The following is an 18326-nucleotide window of genomic DNA, read 5'->3' as shown; positions in this document are numbered from 1 at the left end:
GACATCGGTCCTTGCAGGTCTCTGTGATTCCTCCTCCCCCGGGGCCTCTCCAGGATCTCTCTGTCCCTCCCACATGATCCCAGGAGATGGGGGGCTTCCAGCTGCTCCCACCCCCTCCGAGGAGGCCTGGGGACCCCATGACCAGACTCATGACTCTGTCTGGATGCCCCGCAAGGAGCTACTCTCCTGCTGCCCATAAAGGTGCCCACTGAGCTGGGGCCTGGGTCGGGTGCTGGGTCACCCCAGAGCGGTCTCCAGGGCTGGTAATTCCACTATGGGAAGGTCCCCGATTCCCCATCGGCAGGATAGTACTGTGAAGAAATGACTGATGTTTTCTGGCTTGGGCTTCTCTTTTACCACCCTGCCGCTCCAACCTGGTCACTGCCCTGGAGGATTCTGCTCCAGAGGAAGCACTATGGGAGGAAGAAAGGAATAATATTACTTTTTTAAGGGGTTTTTCTCAAATACATTGTCCCACTGTAATTCAGAGAGACTTGGAAGAATATCTTCAGAGTCAGTTGCTTCCCAGGCCAAATAGGTCAAGGTAATCTCTGGGGTGGAGAAGGAGAATAATCCAGAAGAAAGAGGAGAGGCACGAGAAGGGGTCTTGCAGCCAACACCTCCCCGAAGTCGCTCTGAAATGGAAAGTGCCAGGCACCCCTGATAAATTTGGGGCCTGAAAACAGAGGGGACTTGGGTTTGCTTCCTGCCTGGGATTCTGGAAGCAGTGACCTCACAGGAGCCCACACGACCAGAGTGAGGGCAGGGAGAGAGGAGGTGGCTGGTGGGGCCTCAGGGCAGAGGGGACCCAGGGGAGACCCACACATCTTGGTATGTGGAGAAGAATGAGAGCACCCCGGTCCCATAGAAGACAAAGTCCTACAGCAAAGGAAGGGACGGGGCACGAAGAGAGCTGCGCTGGATCAGGGACGTGACACCAGGAGAGCTGTGCCGGGTCAGGGGGTGAGACACCAGGAGAGCTGTGCCGGGTCAGGGGGTGAGACACCAGGAGAGCTGTGCTGGGTCAGGGGGTGAGACACCAGGAGAGCTGTGCCGGGTCAGGGACGTGACACCAGGAGAGCTGTGCTGGGTCAGGGGGTGAGACACCAGGAGAGCTGTGCCGGGTCAGGGGGTGAGACACCAGGAGAGCTGTGCCGGGTCAGGGGGTGAGACAGCGTCAGACACACTGAACATTGTAGGACCAGACCCTGAACAGGCGTGGGCATGGTCCGAAGATGTCAGCAAGGGTGGTGACGGCTGAAAGTCCCACCCCCACCCCGAGTGACCCCGCTTGCAGGCACCTAAGAGGGGAGGGAGAACGCTCCCCAACTGTCTCAAAAAAAGGCTACGGCCCTGCATTGATACTATTCACCTGGAATTGAGTCTGTTGTTTTCTGCCATTATGCACAGAGAGGGCTCTAGAGAGAAACTATATTTAGTCATTAAAGAATCTAGTTATTTTACACACTTGAGTTGATGGCTTAGAAACCTGTGCCATTTGAGAGTGCTTTGGGAGAAATGGTTATGTGCAGAGTAACAAATGTGAACTTTGCTTTCGAGCCCAGGAGGAACAAAACCAATTTTGGTTTCTTAACCAGGAAGTAGGGTTTGCCCAGGGCTGAGGCGGCTGTTCTGGGTCTGACACCATCTTGAGTCTGGAGGGCGGGTTCAGGGGGGACCTTCAGCCACTTCAGGGTGGGCAAAGGCGCTACTCACCCAAGTCCCGGGAGCAGCTGGGCTGGGAGGAGATGGGAGAAGCAGAGGAGAGATGGAGGAAAGGGAGCAAGAGAGGAAAGGAGGAGGAGGGACAGCTGGGCTGGGAGGAGGGGCGTGGGGGCGGGGAGACACAGGTGAGGCGCCGACCCTGTCCTCGGCCTCCGGCCTTGGGAGCACGGAGGACCCTTCAGATCGGAGGAGGAAAACCCGGCAGAGCTTCTCCGTCAGACTCATGAAAGGTGTTGTCCTCCGTTGGTTCCTGCACGCACTCAGGGGAGTTTCATCGTCATCCACTATGTCCCTGATGCTGCTGATAAAAGGCGGTCGACGATGACGCGGTCCCTGCCCTCTTAGGAAACAGACAGCGAACAATAAAATGAGAAGAAAGCCAAGACGCTTTTAGATAGTGATGGCTGCTACAACAGGAAAAGGACAGTGGTGAGTCGGAGAATAAGGTGGGGACCACTTCCACGGGGTCAGAGGAGGTCTCTGTGAACTGTCTTTGGGGCTGAAAATGGAAGCAGAGAAGGCGCCAGCCATGTCAATGTATCGGGAGGAACGTGCTAGACAGAGGGAAGAGCAAATGCAAAGTTCCACGAGATAAAGTGTGGAGACTTTCACAAACTGAGGGAACTTGCGTGCCATGAAACCTCGTGACCACTGAGCACGTCTGTGTCCCCTCTGCCCCCCCACACACACACCGAGTGCTCAGAGCTGAGCTGGGGGCCGGGGGTGTCAGTGTGTCGTTCTCACGGGCACCACTGCAGCATCAGCGCACCTGCCCCAGGACCATCTTTGCAGCTGGCGTCTTATTGCTGCTCTTCCACTGCGGGGTCAGATATTTACACTTGAATAAACAGTGGGCAAAGTCCTCATTCTTTACACTGCTGAGGACCTCATGGGAACATCACCTGGAGATTAAAACGTGCGCGGACCCCCTGACTTATGGGCAGAGTCATCAGACCCTGGAGCAAGGGATGCTGGTGCTTTGCCTGGGGTTCCCTCGACCACTTCAGAGAGCCCCCGACCTGTATGCTCCCTCCAGGGTGTCTCACACCCAGGTACAGACAGCTGGGCATCCTGGCCAGTACTGTGGCAGGGTGGGCGGCCCCGGGGGTTCTCAGCAAGGAGATGCGGAGCCAGTTGTGAGAAAGACGGGAGAAGAACAGGCATGGGGAGCAGGTGGGGACGGATTGTGCTCACAGGAGCGAATAGCTCCCACATGAGGCCATCAACACAATCTCTCACCACGAATCTCACACTGGGCCACGAACGCCTTCGTCCACTCCGGCTGTTTCCACTGGTGCCTCCGAGAGAGGAGCTGGGAGCCCTGTGCTCAGATTTCAGGCAGGGCCTGGCTGCTGGTTCTTTTGCCCCATGTGGCCTTTGCTGGGGTCACTCAGCTGCACCCAGCTGGGGGCTGGGCTGAGCTGGAAGGTTCTAGGAGGTTCTTATTCACCTGCCACATTGTTTCAGCACCACTGAAAACAGCCCAGGTAAATCCACCACCAAGAACACAAAAGCTTCCACAGAGACCATTTTGTTACCAGGAGGAGCATCTGGGCGAGGAATCTATCAGGTGAGTGAAGGCTGCCAGGTGTAGCTTCCTTCTCACCTGAAGGATGGTTCTGATCCACGGGGCTTGGGGCTGTTTCTCCTTGAAGTCCGGGCAGCCAGGATCTCAGGTGATGGATCACTCTGAGCTTGAACTTGAGACTTTGATTAAACTTGTCACGTCTCCAGCCCATGGCGCCCTTCCTCCTTCACTTGTCTTGATCTCAGCCGGAAGGAGGGAAACTTGAGACATCCTGAAAACTGCAATGTTTGCTTTGCTAATTCCCAAGAAAAGGGAGCCAGAAAAACTCATTTTGGGGGAATTTAGGAAGCTTGGCTGTTGGCTCCATCTAATGCCCAAAGCTCATTGTGAGTCTGATGAGGTGACAGGTTCGCACAGGTGACCATGGACCAGCTGCTCAGCACCCTCCCCTGGCGCCCCGTCCCTCCTGCCCTGCAGAGACCTGGGCCTCCTCCCCTCCGCGGGCTTCTCACCAGCAGTGCCTGAGAAACGTCCATCCACACTGAACACGTTATTTCTCTGCCACACTCACCCCTTAGCTCAGGCTACACTTCGTTCTCCACTCACAGAGAACCTTCCAGGCAAATGCGTGCCGCAGGAGAAGGGTTTCACGTAGCATCTAAAGTGTGTCTCCTTCTGGTGTTCCTGACGCTGTGGTCACCCCACCCACCCACGTGGGCTGCATCCAGGGGCTCAGGGGAGCATCGCAAGCGGTGCCCCGTCCACGTGCCCATCCTCCTCCTAACAGACCCCCCCCACACTGTGTTTAGGAACAAACCCCATGGGGCATACTGAGAGTAAGAATTACTTGTTATTTATCTGAAATTAAAATGTAACTGGCATCCTGTACTTTATTTGTTAAATGTGACCATTCTACCTGGAATGACTTGGCTATGTCCCTGTGATGTCCCTCTGAAGTGTCATCTGTGTGTTTAGTCATGCACTTTGGACCCTGACCTGTGTGTGTAGGGGTTACCCCTTTAAAGAAGAGGTCTCTGTAACAAGAACTATTGCTCCCCAGCTGGGGGTCTCCCACCAGCCCAGGGTCTCTGGTTGGCAGGTGTGAGGGACCCTGTGGTCTGTGGGGAGAGCAGGTGGCACGGGGGTCACGTTGTCCTCTGTCTTCGAGCACACACCTGGGGAGATGCTGACACGGGTCCACGAGGGACGTGTAAGAGGATGTTCTCTGAGTGTGTGTGTGGTGGCCGGGAGTTGGAGGCTACCTGGGAAAGTGGAGGGAAAACGTGGTGGGTGCCCGCCTCGAAGCAGGATGCAGCCTGAAAAACGATGGAATCACTGTGCACTTAGCAACATGAGCATCTGGTCAAAACATAATTATATGTATAAAATAAAAATTGTCATAAACAGAATGAAATATGTAACACAATGCCATCAGTGTATATTTAAATACATGCCCACAAAACAGCAGTGGACATTTTGCAAGACCACATTAAAGAAAAAAGATAGTCATTAAACACAGATCAAGGAATTTCTAAAAATAAATCTTATGACAAAGTCTCAATAAACATACTCAAATAAATAAGGTAAAAATTCAATAAAAATAAAAAAGATACTAGTAAACACAGTTTTATGATTTCATAAGAGCAGGAGAGGAATGGACTAAAGGGGAATAATACACATGAAGATACAGGGAGAAGGCTGCTGATTTTTTTTTTTTTTTGCACTACTGTTATCCCCATCTTAAAAGTGTTGACACATTGTAGGAGTTCAACAAACATTTATCCTTAAGCTAAATTAAAATGAATTAAACAAAAAATTGAATGGAAAAAAAATACTACTACTACTACTACTAAAACCAGATGGAATCCACGTGCAGACCAATGACATGTAACGTGTGTAGTGTGATTGGTTCACCCCATTTGTCTTGAGGTCCAATAAAGAAGAAAAAGTCGGAAGCAGTGAAAGAGGGGCTGTGAGACCCACAGAGGCTCCTCCAAGCTGGACATGCCCTTGTCTGTCCCTGTCCCCAGTAAAGGACATCCTGGCCCTGCCCCTCCACCAGTCATTGTGAATCGGGGAGCCCAACTGTTTTAATATTTGCCCAAGACAGACATTTTTAAAACATAATTCTCCTAGGATGAAATCATTAATTAAAAAGGGGAACTCATGTATTCTGAAAGCAAGTATAAATTAGCTGGGAATTATTCACTCGCAGATCATTTTAGTCCATGGAAGAAAACACGAGACACTAAAGCTCATGCACGGACAAGACTGCTGATGCCTTCCGAGATTCACCTTGTACTTGGATGTCTGTGTCCAGTCTAACTGCTGTTTTGATTGAATTTTTGTGATCTCTGCTCTGCCAGTGAGAGATAATGCACGTGCGTTTCACGAGATGGGAGATTCGGGGGGCATTCTCACCCAGACATGTGCCCAGGGAGGAAGGTGCCGGCAAACAAAGCCAAGTTTTAAAAGCTTCCCATTTGCTTAGTTGTGTAAGTGATGCACGTTGATGGCAGGGAGAGGCGATCAGAAGACACAGGACGTCAAAGAAAGAAAGTACAGCCATCCACATTCTATCCTCAGGAAAATCACCGTTAACATGAATACTGTATCTTTTCCATTTTTTAGAACTTTGTCTAAAATGAGGCACACATATAATGCACGTAATATGTTTAACCTCATTTATACCTAAGTGGGACCATATTAGAAATGACATTTCATCACCTACCACCCTCACTCACCATACTGCAGAGACCACTGCACATAAATAATGCAGATCTGCACGACCATCTTATTCTGCCGAGTGTTCCACTGACACTGTCCTGAAGTTCACTGGACAGTTCCCTCTCTTGGTCCCTCAGGATTCCGGAGGCTTCGGTATCACACACGAAGATGTAATGAGTGTCCTGGGTTGCAGTTTGCCCTTAGCACGAGCCCTGGCAGTGGGTGTGTACTGTGCACACAGAAAGGGAAAACTAAAACACCAGGTTCCTTAGCTGGAATGCTGTGGGGCGGGGGGAGGAACACGAAAGAGGGGATCCTGAAAGCCGTAATGTGTCACGGAGGTGGCAGAGGAGACAGAGACCAAGAAAGGGAACTAACTACAAGGGCGTTTCTGAACTACTACTGGGCTCCCCCTGACCCATGCACATGTGCTCTGATACTCATCAGCACACCGAAGGCTTTGAAGACTGTGCCCAGGGTAGACCAGGGCCCAGGTCCCAGGCTGACCGATGGTTAGAGCACATGAGGGACAGACACACATAGCACTTCCAAGGCTTTGGAACAGAAGCTGAACCATAGCCCATCAACGAAGGCAGGGACTTGCTGCGTGTGCCTAACCAGGTCAAGTGTCCGCTAAAACAAGCCTTCCCCTTAGAATTTAAGCAACATCCAGGGTCATATAATGTAATATTTAAACTGTTCAGGATGCAATATGAACTCATATGCCATCAATCTGAAATTACAAAAAACCACAACCATCTCAATACCTTGCAAGAGGGAGTTCCAATCCAGAGATACCAGCTCCAAAGCAACAAAGATTTACTGTATAGCACAGGGAGATATATTCAACATCATGTAATAAACTATGATGGAATAGAATTGAAAATATATATATAATATAGAATTATAATATATATATAATTCTATATTATATATAGAATTTGAAGTGCAATATACTATAGAATGTCTATTTCTCAAATGTGATTTTCTTCCCTTGTAATTGATTAGTGGGATAGACTCACCAAGGTATGAATAGTGTTTACAGCTGATCGTGGACAGAAGCTGATGTCCCCAATGTCAGAACACCCCGGCTGATGCACAAGTGATACACACCAGGTCACCAACCAGGGGTCACAGCCCGTGGCCGACCCTCTCTGCCCTGTGGAAGGCAAAGGTGCCCACTGCCAGCACACACTGCCCCGGTTCAATGCTGGTCCCCAGCTAAAAAGCCATTAGCATTGGGTCCATATTGATCTGCAGCCATGGGGGGCTCAGCTGAGTGATCCTCCCTGCGAGAAGCAGGACACAGGCATCTCATCTGGCCTGGAGCTGGGACTTCTCATCACCGGATCCAATCTCCCAGACCAGGCTCCCGGGGCTCGTAGATATTTAATTCAGTTGCAAGGTTTTCTGCAGCACGAGGGGAGCAAAGCCAGGCAGGCTTGGTTCATTCCTCTGGTTCTAGGAGCACAAGACAAAAAAGCAGCTTTGGGGCCAGCACCCTCACCTGTGTCCTTGTGGGTCTGTGTTCTCTGTATAAATAGGGATGTTTCTGAATTTGCGCATGGGAGTCTGTGTGTGAGCATCTGTGATGTGTGCGTCTAAGTTTGCAGGTGTGCGTCTCGGTCCTTGCACAGGGCATGTGCATGTGTGCCTACCTTGTGACAACGACATGTTTTCTCTGGACAAGTCGTGGCCTCCTGGCCTGGACTCCCCTCCGCCCCTCTTGAGCCCAGCAGCAGGACAGACATGGAAAGGATAAACCAGATCACCTCACTCCCTGGTTAAGTCCTCCCAGGGCTTCTACATCACCAGGGTTGGTAACTGTAAGGACAGGAACCCCCGCAGCTGGGTGAAGAGGAAAAGGAGCACGTTTCACTGTCCCTGAGCGTTCATGTGCGCGCAGGTCTGGGCGGGGTCCGAGCCTGAGCATTTCCAACCGCCCCAGGTGAAGCCGCCAGGTGGGCGGCCAGGGTGCATGTCAGGAGGCGCTCAGGCCCCTCGTGGGGAACAAACGCCTGCCCCACACCAGGGCCACTCAGCCAGACCCCGCCGCCGCCGCTGGCCCCGAGAACTGGACCTTTTCTCTCCACCGCTCCCCGCTGAGGCCTGGCTCCCCGCCAGCTCCACCGCCTTCCCCGCTTCCGCCAGCTCCACCTTCTCTCTTCCGGAGCAGAGGCTCACGGGAGACTGCGGATTGGTGGGCCGGGGTCACATGACTGGGCCCCGCTGCAAGGGAGGCTGGGAAACGGACCTCTGGTTTCCACCCTGGGAAGTGAGACTCCTGGTGAGGGAGACGTCCCCTGGGAAGGGAGGTCTCACAGCCAGCCGGGGGCTGCACGACGTCCACGCCAGCTTCTCCCACAGCCAGACCCCGGCCGCAAGACTCACAGGCCCCTCCGTCTTTCATCCTCCCACACACCAGGCCCAGCCCCCCACGTTTCTAGAACTTTCTCCACCCATCTCGCCAGCCGGCCCTCAGTTCAAATGCCACCTCCTCAGAGAGGCTTCCTCCGACTACCCCAGTCATTCCAGGACACCACGCCCAAATCCAAGGCCCTTAGCCCTGAGGACGTAGCAAAGCTGGTTCACACCTGCCCTCCCCCTTTGAACACAAGGTTAGAAAATGTCCTGCTGTTCAGCAGGACACGCTTCACTTAGCCAGATTCCGTGACCGGGGAAGATCCTGGCCATCCATGTTCCACACAGTCGCAGGGCTGCTCCCAGAAGGAATGTTACGAGGATAAAACTGATCCTCTTGTTTGAATATGTGATGTGTGTGAGTGTGTGTGTGTGTGTGAATGTGTGTGTATGTGCGAGTGTGTATATGTATGTGAGAGAATGTGTGCAAGTGTGTGCGTGAGTGTGTGTGTGTTTGTGTGAGTGTGTGCATGTGGGGGGGGCAGGGATCCTTCTTCACAAGGCACACCTGAAGTGCTTTTTCTCTGGCGTGGCCAGCACTGGAAAGGGGCTGACCCAGCATGTGGTCATCGTGTGCAGAGACAACGGGTGCTCAATGTAGGGAGATCACTGTGGGGATGTCGACCAAGGAAGCTTCCAAGCTATGATGCGGCACACAGCGGGATCCTGGCACACACTCCTCTAGGTGTTAAATTCAGATATATACACTCAACAACAGGGAGAGGGTGGGGGGAGGGAGAGGGAGAACTATGTAACCCATCTGGGTCATTCCTGTCAAGGAGTCGATGTCCCAAACGCAGGAATCAGAGGACAGGCATCTGCTGTCCCCTCATCTGTCTCCAGGGGGTATCTTCACCATTCTGAGATGATTCAGTGTTTAAAACTGTATTCTTCACTCAAAATGGCCCTACGAACGAGGCATGTATTTCATCTTTTGCTCAGCAGAGAAAAAGCAAAAACAAAAAACTGTGATCTGTTCCAATGCTGGACTACTCATGATTTTTAAGAAACTCAATTTAAATCTAAACTCGAGTAAGGTAGGACTCTCCCATGTTGTCACTGTGTCTTAGGCGGCTCCCCACACACACCGTGCTCCATCCTGGGCGCCGAGGGCCCACCAGCTGGGAGGGGAACACGCGCATGTGGGGTCCTGGCTCCACCCCTCCCTGGATGTGTGGCCAAGTCTGTGACCTCTCTGTGCCTCAGCTTCCTCGTTGATGAGTGTGGATGAGAGCAGAACCTAGCTCACTGGGGGAGGATTGAACGAGATAATCCATCTAAGCCCCTTAGCACATGCCTGCCACCCAGGAGGCGCTCCATAAATGTGGTGGTTATTAACTTCACGTTCACAAGATGGACTTTGCAGTAAACGGTGCAGAAATAATTTTGAAATTTGTCATGCTGTATTTCAGGGCACTTGTGAATGAAGCACTGGATTTCAAAGGCCTTTATCACATGCTTTCTCATATCTAGGACCCTGGACTCAAATGTTTCTTCATGTTAATGTATGTATGTTTTTCCTCACCTGGCGGCCTCAACCCATATTTCTTATCCCCTCAGGCCTAATGCTTAAGCCTAGACTTTAGAAGAATAACAGGAACTAGAACTATCGTTGTATTATTTGTTCTTTTAGATTAAAATTTATTTTCTGACTCCCTACAATCTTGCCTTTCACACATGCCTGTGGGCATTAACATTTAGTCAGACCATCCCTTTCATTTCTTCATATCTCCTTCCTCCAGCCTGTCATCTGGAAGGAAACTTGTCATTTTCAGTCAGCTCACAAGAGATGATTTTTAATTTATACCTGAGTGAGAGCTGACATGGCTCAACATTTCCCAGTGTTCCCTCAGGCTCCCGTGTCAGCCAGAATCACCTTCTCCTCCCCTCCCCACTCCCTCTATTACTTCTCTTTCCCATCGTCACGCATACAAGGCAAACCACTCAACTGGCCCCAGATGCAGTGGGCCGTCCCTCTAGGACTCCTCCAGCCTTACAGCAGGGCGTCTCCCCTTCCCTGGTTTCTGGGTGAACCTCACACTTACTCTCCCACCTCCCACCATCCAGGACGCCCTGCTCTCTGAGACCTCAGATCTCTCAGGAAGGTCCATCCCCTCCAGCCCACAGGGCAACGCTGCTGCTTCTCCCAGACCCAGGGAGATGCCAAGGATGAGGCCTGCAGCTACGGGACACAGCAGAGGTTTGTCACATTGGACATTGAGAATGCAGCCAGTATTCTGGGAATCCAACTGATAATGTTTGAGGTGAAGCCAAAATGGCCTCCCTCCTGGAATCCACATGGTGCAGACCTCCTCTCTGCCCCTCACTGTCTCTGCCTCCTGGAATCTCTGACACGTGGGTTGACCTGCAGGACTTGGTCTTCCCACTGCTGCTCCCACCCAGCACCCAGGGAGGACCTGGCCCACAATACAGAGTCAGCAATGTCAGTAGAAAGAGCGAATGTCGGGGAAACTGGGGAGGGGGCCAAGGTCCGGGGTCTACCATCCATGTTCTGGTCGTGCCCATCCCTCAGACACAGGCTCAGCATCATCCTGAGAACTTGTCTTGGGTCACCTGTCACAGGACACAGAGGACATTCTGGGATCAATCCCAGAGCTGGTACAGCTGGTGATGACAAGGGAAGCTGAGAGAAATTTCCTGACTGAATAACAATGTGTGGTTGAAAGAAAAAATGACCCCCTCCCTGAGAATCTTCAGAAAGTGTGTGAAAAGTACAGAACATAAAGACTAACTTTCTTAACAAAATAAACCTTCAGATGTATCATTTTCATAGGACACAAAAAGCACAAGCATGACAACCTTTTAGAAAATGACATCACTTCAGCATATCACCCATTTTCCAAATCTATTTCCTTTCCTCACCATTTCTAGGAGGTTGATCTGTTGATTCTTTGCCAAGCTTTCTAAGCCACAGGCAGCATCGCACTCTGTATGCAGGTAATTAGCTCTCAAGATTCTGGTTCATGGTGGTGGTGATTTGGGACTGACTCACTTTGTCCTACAGTAAGGTAAACCCTGACCGTTGGGTCTTCTCTTTTTTGTTCTGCAAGTGCCTGACTTAAGCTTTGATTGCCAAGGCATCCACTTCAAAGAGGCATCCGCTTCAAAGATGGCATCCACTTCAAAGATGGCATCCACTTCAAAGATGGCTTTCTCAAATAAACACATTGCCAGCCATAAAGAGCCAGGCTGCCTCCCTCCACTGGACCCCTTTGTTTTAAAGATCTTGGTTGATTTTGATAGCTGACCATTGGGCCACTTGTTTTTTCTCTTCTGGAGCTTTAAATTCCCATTCTTATATTTTACATTTACAAGTAAAGAGTGAGACCTCGAAACCTTAGGCCCCCACCCTGACCCCAATAAAATCGGAACCTCAGACCCATGCTCGCTCGCTCTCTCTCTACCCGTGGCATCGTGGTGTGGCCCTAGGTGTGCCATATATTCTCCAGATCCTGTAAGTAATAAACCTTTTGTCCCCAAAGTTCCCTGATGGCCTGAAGGGCATCTTGCAACCATAATAAGAACCACAAGGGCTGGTCCAGCCACAGATTCGTTATTGATGGGCTGAGAGAAGCACACGTCACCCACCTTTCAGGATACTGTGAACACTGGGCACCCGCACTCATCCTTCTCATCACACCTTATTTGTATTTATCAAACAAGGTCAGCTCCACTCCAACACCTTGCACACACACCTGGCCTCAGGCAGAGCAGCCTTCCAGTCTGTAAGGACTGAAGGTCAGCTTTTTTCCAGAAACACAACCATCTGTATAGTTTCCTATTGCTGACGTAACAAGTTACCACAAACTTAATGGGTTGGACAACACAAATTTGTTATTGCACAGTTCTGTACGTCAGAAGTCTGATGTGGGTCTCACTGGGCTAAAATCAGGGTGTCTGCAGGCTGTTTCTTCCTGGATGCTCTAGGGGAGGACCTGCTTCCTTGCTCATCCGAGTTGTTGGCAGAAGTCAGTTCCTTGTGGTTGTAGGACTGAGATCCCTGTTTCCTTCTGACTGTCACAGGAGGGTCTTTCTACCTGCTAAGGGCCATGTATGTGCCTTGGTTCACAGCCCCTCGCTCCATCTTCAGAGCCAGCAGTAGTGGCCAAATCCCTCTCGCACTTCACGTCTCTCCTCCCTCTCTGCCTCATCTCTCTGGCCCAGCTAAGAAAGGTTGTCCTATTTTAAGGACCTGCATGATTAGGTTGGGCCCACCTGGATAATCCAAGAGGCTCTCCCCACCTCAAGATCTTAACGTTAATGACATCTGCAAAGCCCCATGTATGGTAACATAGGCACAGGTTCTGGCAATTAGGGTGTAGACGTCTTTTGAGACTACTATTCTGCCTACAACACCATCAAGGACTTGAATAAGATTAGCCCTACTCTCTTTTCCTGCACTTGATGTTTGCTGTGATTTGTTGAATTGCCTGTCTACCTCATCTGACTTGAAAGCCAATCCTTCTCAAGGTCAAGAACAGTCTCACAATCTCCAAACACTTGCTCAGTGAATATAGATTCATACAAAGTTGGAATCCTTAGAAACACTGGAGCAGGTGGTCACAGGATACGATGGACCAGGTGGGGCTGGGTAAACTGGTGTCTCCATGAGGGTAGGTCCACTGCTAAGCAAGAATCCATACAGGCATGGAGCCTGAGGCTACCAGAGCCCTGACTGCTCAAGAAAATCCAGAAATCAGAATTTTATACTAAACCACTCAATTTTTTGAGGTAATATAAACATAAAATTAACCGATTTAAGCTGAACAATTCAATGGCATTTAATACATTGTGCAGCCACCATCTCCATCTAGCCCCAAAACATTTTGGATTATCCCCCCAAAATAAAACCTTCTACCCTTTAGGCATTTTCTCACCATCTCTCATCCCTCCATCTGGCAAACAACAACTTGCATTCTGTCTCTATGGATTTACCTATTCTGGACATTTCATATAAATGGAATCATAGGATATGTGACCTTTTGTGTCTGGGTTCTTTCACTTATTATAGGTTTTGAAAGTTCATCTTCACTGTGGCATGTATCAGTACTTCATTACTTTTTTAAGACTGAACAGTTGTCCATTATTAATATTAATATACATGTATAGACCACAGTTTGTTGATTCATTCGTTCTTTGATGGACATTTGGGCTGTTTCCACCTTTGGCTACATGGTCATGTTGCCACTATGAACATTCATGTTCAAATTATTTGTTTGAGAGCCTGTTTCAGTTCTTGTGGGTGCATACCTGGGACTGAAATTGCTGGATCATATAGTAAGTCTATGTTTAACTTTTTGAAGAATCATCAAAACTGTTCCACAGCAACTGAACCTTTTTACATTTCCACCAGTAACGTACAAAGTTTCATTTCTCTAGATCCTTGCCAATGCTTCTCTCTGGAAATGGGGTGGTATCTCACTATGGTTTTGATTTGCATTTCACCAAAGACTAATGATGTTGAGCATATTTTCATGTACTAATTATCTACATGTATATCTTTTTTTGGAAAAATACCTATTCAAGTCACTTGCCCATTCTTTTAATGGGCTTGTTGACTATTTTGCGATGAGTTTCAGGATTTCTTTATATATTGTGGATACCAGATGCCTATCAGATATGTGGTTTGCAGGTAACTTCTCCATTCTGTAGGTTGTCTCTTTACTTTCTTGATAATCTTCTTTGAAGCACAAATGTTTTAAATTTTGATGAAATCCTATTTATGTTTTCCTTTGTCACTCACGCTTTTGGTATCATACCTCAGAATCCATTGCCTTCACGTGGCAGGCACTCAAGGATATAAGTTGGATGAATAAGGCTTCATCTTCAACAAGGTTTTGGAGGCTGTAGCAGTGACCCCCAAACACTTGGGCTGGAGCTGAATCACACCCCTTCAACACCATCCTCATCTTCCCCCTAGTGCCCTCCCCATCTCCCCCTTCTCCAATATTGCATGTACCACACTGATCACAGTGTCCTTGTGATATATGTTAGTACAGACCTGTTCTATACCCCCATTAAATATAAAATCATAACCAATGCTTGGACGAGAGAGAGAGGGGTAAAATAGTACCTTGCACACCAGTGGGAGGACTGAGATCACACACTGGTGAATACCTCTCACCAGTGTTGATTATTTCCACACATCGACTCCGAGGCCTGTTCTCCAAGGTCTGTGGGGTGAGTCTTCATGTGATCACTCCAGGCGGGGAATATGCATCATCCCTGGTGGTCAATGGAGACCACTTGCATTCATTTGTTACCTGGACACTGACTGGTAGCAGACATGAAGCGGTTCTGTGTAAAGTCAAAATGCAATTCTGAATATTTGTTTCACTTAATCTCTTCTAAATTTATCTGTACTGTGTATGCCTTTAAATATGAGTGTCCTTTCTTAAATTTATACAGTACTGACAAAGGTTTTAATATTTATTTTTTCTGAACATTTAACTTAATCAAATAGTTGTGTATCCTCCCTCCCCTCCCCCATCTTACTGGCTTAACTGAAAGGCTAATTGGTTAGTAGCACACGCTCTGAGCATCAGATCCCTTGTTTATAAACAGTGAACCCTCCACTCAGAGGTGAGAACACTCAGCAGAAATGCTCTAAACCATATTCATTAGTTTTGAAAAACCACTGAAGAAATGCCCCTGAGAGCCCAGAAAAGAGATTAAATGGAAGACAAGGCTGAATGAAATTCCCCATCCCTGAAACGAAGAGAGAACACGGAAGCATACATAAATACACAAATAAAAGTTTAAAAGACTGACTGGAACTGGTAAAAGTAAACACATTAGAACTAACAAAAGAGATGCCCCAGAAGCAAAGAATAAATCAGCTCTAATCCTTGCAGGGTGAGATGTTAGAGGAAAGTGTAGGCTCTGGCTCTGAGCCCTGGGATGCAAGACAGCCAGGCAATAGCTTGTGCAAAAGACTAACTAAAGGTGGTTGTGAAGGAGAGCTTGTCTGCTGCCCAACACTCCTGTTCTATTACAAGAGCTATTTTTGGCTAGTGCATGGAAAGCAAAGGTTTGCAGCAGTCACATACAATCCCCACATCTCAGTGACTTAAAACAACTGTCCATTTCTCATGTCAATCAGGGACTGACAGGGGCGCTCTGCTCACCACAGCTGCCCCAGGACCCAGGCTGCTGCTGTCGGTCACCATGTCAGAGGGGGGAGGAGCTCCACAAGGACGTCAGATGCCCTGGGATAGAAGTGAGTCACGACCTCCACCCAGCAATCCATTACTCCAGGTGGGTGAGACTAACTCCAAGACACGGGAATGAGATGAGCTCTCTAATGGGGCTCCACTCTGTGCTGAGGGGTGCACAGGGGCAGACTGGGGTCTGGGAGGGCTTCCCAGGGGCTCAGGAGAGGCAGCCGCGCCCACGAAGAGGAGGGCATGAAAGGCTGAGCCTCAGACGTTTCTGGAGGTGTGTGGAGGTCTCAGCGCTGTGTGGGTCTCAGCCTTTGCCTCTTTCGGGTCCTGCTGTTTGACTGTGGATGTGGATTCTCCCCAGCAGCACCGAGAGCAGACCGCAGAGCAGCCAGTCTGGGCGCTTTCTCCACCTGAGGACAGGCCTGCCACCACGGGAGTGTGCTCACCTCATCTGGACACAGGGGCTGTTGTAACCCCATCTTAAACCTTCCTTCTGGGAGCCTTTCCCACCAGAATCTCTCATTCTGATTCTAGAGCTTTGTGAGCTTTGCATCGCATTAGGCAGCATTTCTGGTTTCTAAATCACGTGGAGAATCCCAGGACTGGCACTCCGATACACACATCCAGAGTCGGTGGCTCACTGCTACCTTGAAACCTCTGCGGATGATTCATCTGCTTCCGAGTTCATGAATCAGGTTAAAATTTCGAATCTCATTAGAGCCTCAAGACCTTCCAGAGCTCAGTGTAATTTATATTCGGTGAATGCACAAATCCCTAAATCTTCACACTGATACGCTCAGGTTCTAAACCTTCAAAATATGAAAGCACCGTTTAAGGAGCACATTACAGGTAGGCTCAGAGAGGCATTAACCCATGGCTGGGCTGTGGGGAGACTGGCACGGAATCTGAAGGACCAGAGAAAGGGCAGGACGCTGGGCGGGGTGGCCGACCTCTGGCCAGAACTGTACAGAAGGCCATAGTCCCAGCGGGTCCCAGGCTCTGGCTGAGGTCAGCGGGTCTCAGAGATTCTTGTCCAGGACCAGAAGTGAGGACCAGGCCAGAATCCCTCCTTTCTTCCCTTCAGGGTCCACATGCCGGGGCAGCTGGGGGCCTCCGGGGCACTGACCCAGATTCTGTGGAGGACATCTCCCAGCATCCACCTCTCCTTCTAGGAGCGCCCCAAGTTTCATCCGGGAATCCACCTGCTCAGATCCATGATCCAGGCAGAGCACCCTTGGCTCCAGGTGAGGCTGTGATTCGGGTCAAGTCAAGCCCTACCCTGATTGCAGTGATTGGTCCAGAGCTGGTCACATGACATCAGCATGTCCAATCAGAGTGAGCATCAGGACTTGCCCCAGGCGGACCGGAAAGGCTCTTACCACTGGCTGTGTTCTGGCTGCAGTGATTGGTTCAGGAAGGTCACATCACCTTAACATGTCCAATCAGAGTGAGGGTTAGGGTTTGTCCCAAGTCAACAGGGAAGACTCTTACACGTTCCGGGGGCTGTGTCCTAGCTGCAGTGATTGGGTCAGGCACGGTCACATGACCTCATTCAATCCAATCAGAGTGAGCGCCAGGCCTTGCCCGGGGCTGACGGGAAAGGCTCAGCTCTGAGAGGAGGTGAGCAGGACCTCTGCTGCCATTTCGTCACCGTGGAGGGGCCTGAAGGTGCCAGAAGGCAGAGATTGGCGCCTGATAACAAAGCCAGGCTGAACGAAGGCAGAGGGATGAGGGGGAAGAAAGAACTGACTTCTGATGACATCACTGGGGCCCTGGATCCAACCGCACCTGAAGCTGGCCCTGCCCTGCCTGCAGAGACCTCAGGTCAGGAGTGCACCAGCCCCAGCCCTGTTTTCTTGAGCAGATGTGAGGTGGGTCCGTCACTTCGCAGTGAGGAGGCCTCGTTAGTGCCGAGGGCACGGAGCAGATTCTAGGACCGGGATTGTGTGGATTCCCGCCATGCGGTCCGAGCCTGGTTCTTCTGGACCCTCGTCTGTAAAAGGAGGATGGAGGAGCCCATCGTGGGGACAGGGAGGGTCGGGGGGCAGGAGCGCGGGGCCACGGGTGAGGGGCCAGTGCGGAACACCCTCTGCCCCGAAGCGGCCGCGAGACCCCAGCCCCGCCCCCACTGCCCCCATCTGGAGTCCTGTCCCGTCCCGCGGCTGCCCCAGGTTCCTGCGGGGCTGTTTGACTGGCGGCGGCGACGCTGCCTGAGGGAAGCCCCTCCCGTGTGGCGGACTCCTGTGCACCCTCGACTGCCCGGCCAGAGGGGCGTGAGCTGAGCTCTGAGCAAGGAAATCAGCCTCGGCCAGGGGCGGGGAGATACGGGCCTGGCTTTGGGGATGACGCTGGCTGCTCTTCCAGTTACACACCTAGACACGCGGGAAGAAGCTCGAGGGCCCGGAGCTTCTCAAGGATTTCTGCCCTTCTCTATGCCCCCTTCCCCTCACACTGAAATGGGGCAGATGCTGTGTTGCAGGGCGTCTAACCGGTGGGCAGCATTCACAGAGATAACAAACCCGGCTTACACTGGCCTAGGTACAACATATAGGTAGTGGTCATATCAGCAGTACAGACGTGTGGCACCCATAAGCACCACCCACAGGTAACAGACAGGTAGCATGAACCCAGGTGGCACAGATATTGTACAGGCAGCACCACACAAACCAAAACATATAGATAATGCATGTGCGTAACCCACAGACAGCTCATGTAAGAATCACATGTAGGGACTTCCCTGG

The sequence above is a fragment of the Mesoplodon bidens genome, assembly GCF_964165515.1.
Source record: "Mesoplodon bidens genome assembly, chromosome: 13".
Taxonomy (NCBI): domain Eukaryota; kingdom Metazoa; phylum Chordata; class Mammalia; order Artiodactyla; family Ziphiidae; genus Mesoplodon; species Mesoplodon bidens.
The sequence above is the reverse complement of the archived record's forward strand: the minus strand, read 5'-3'. Positions refer to the sequence as shown.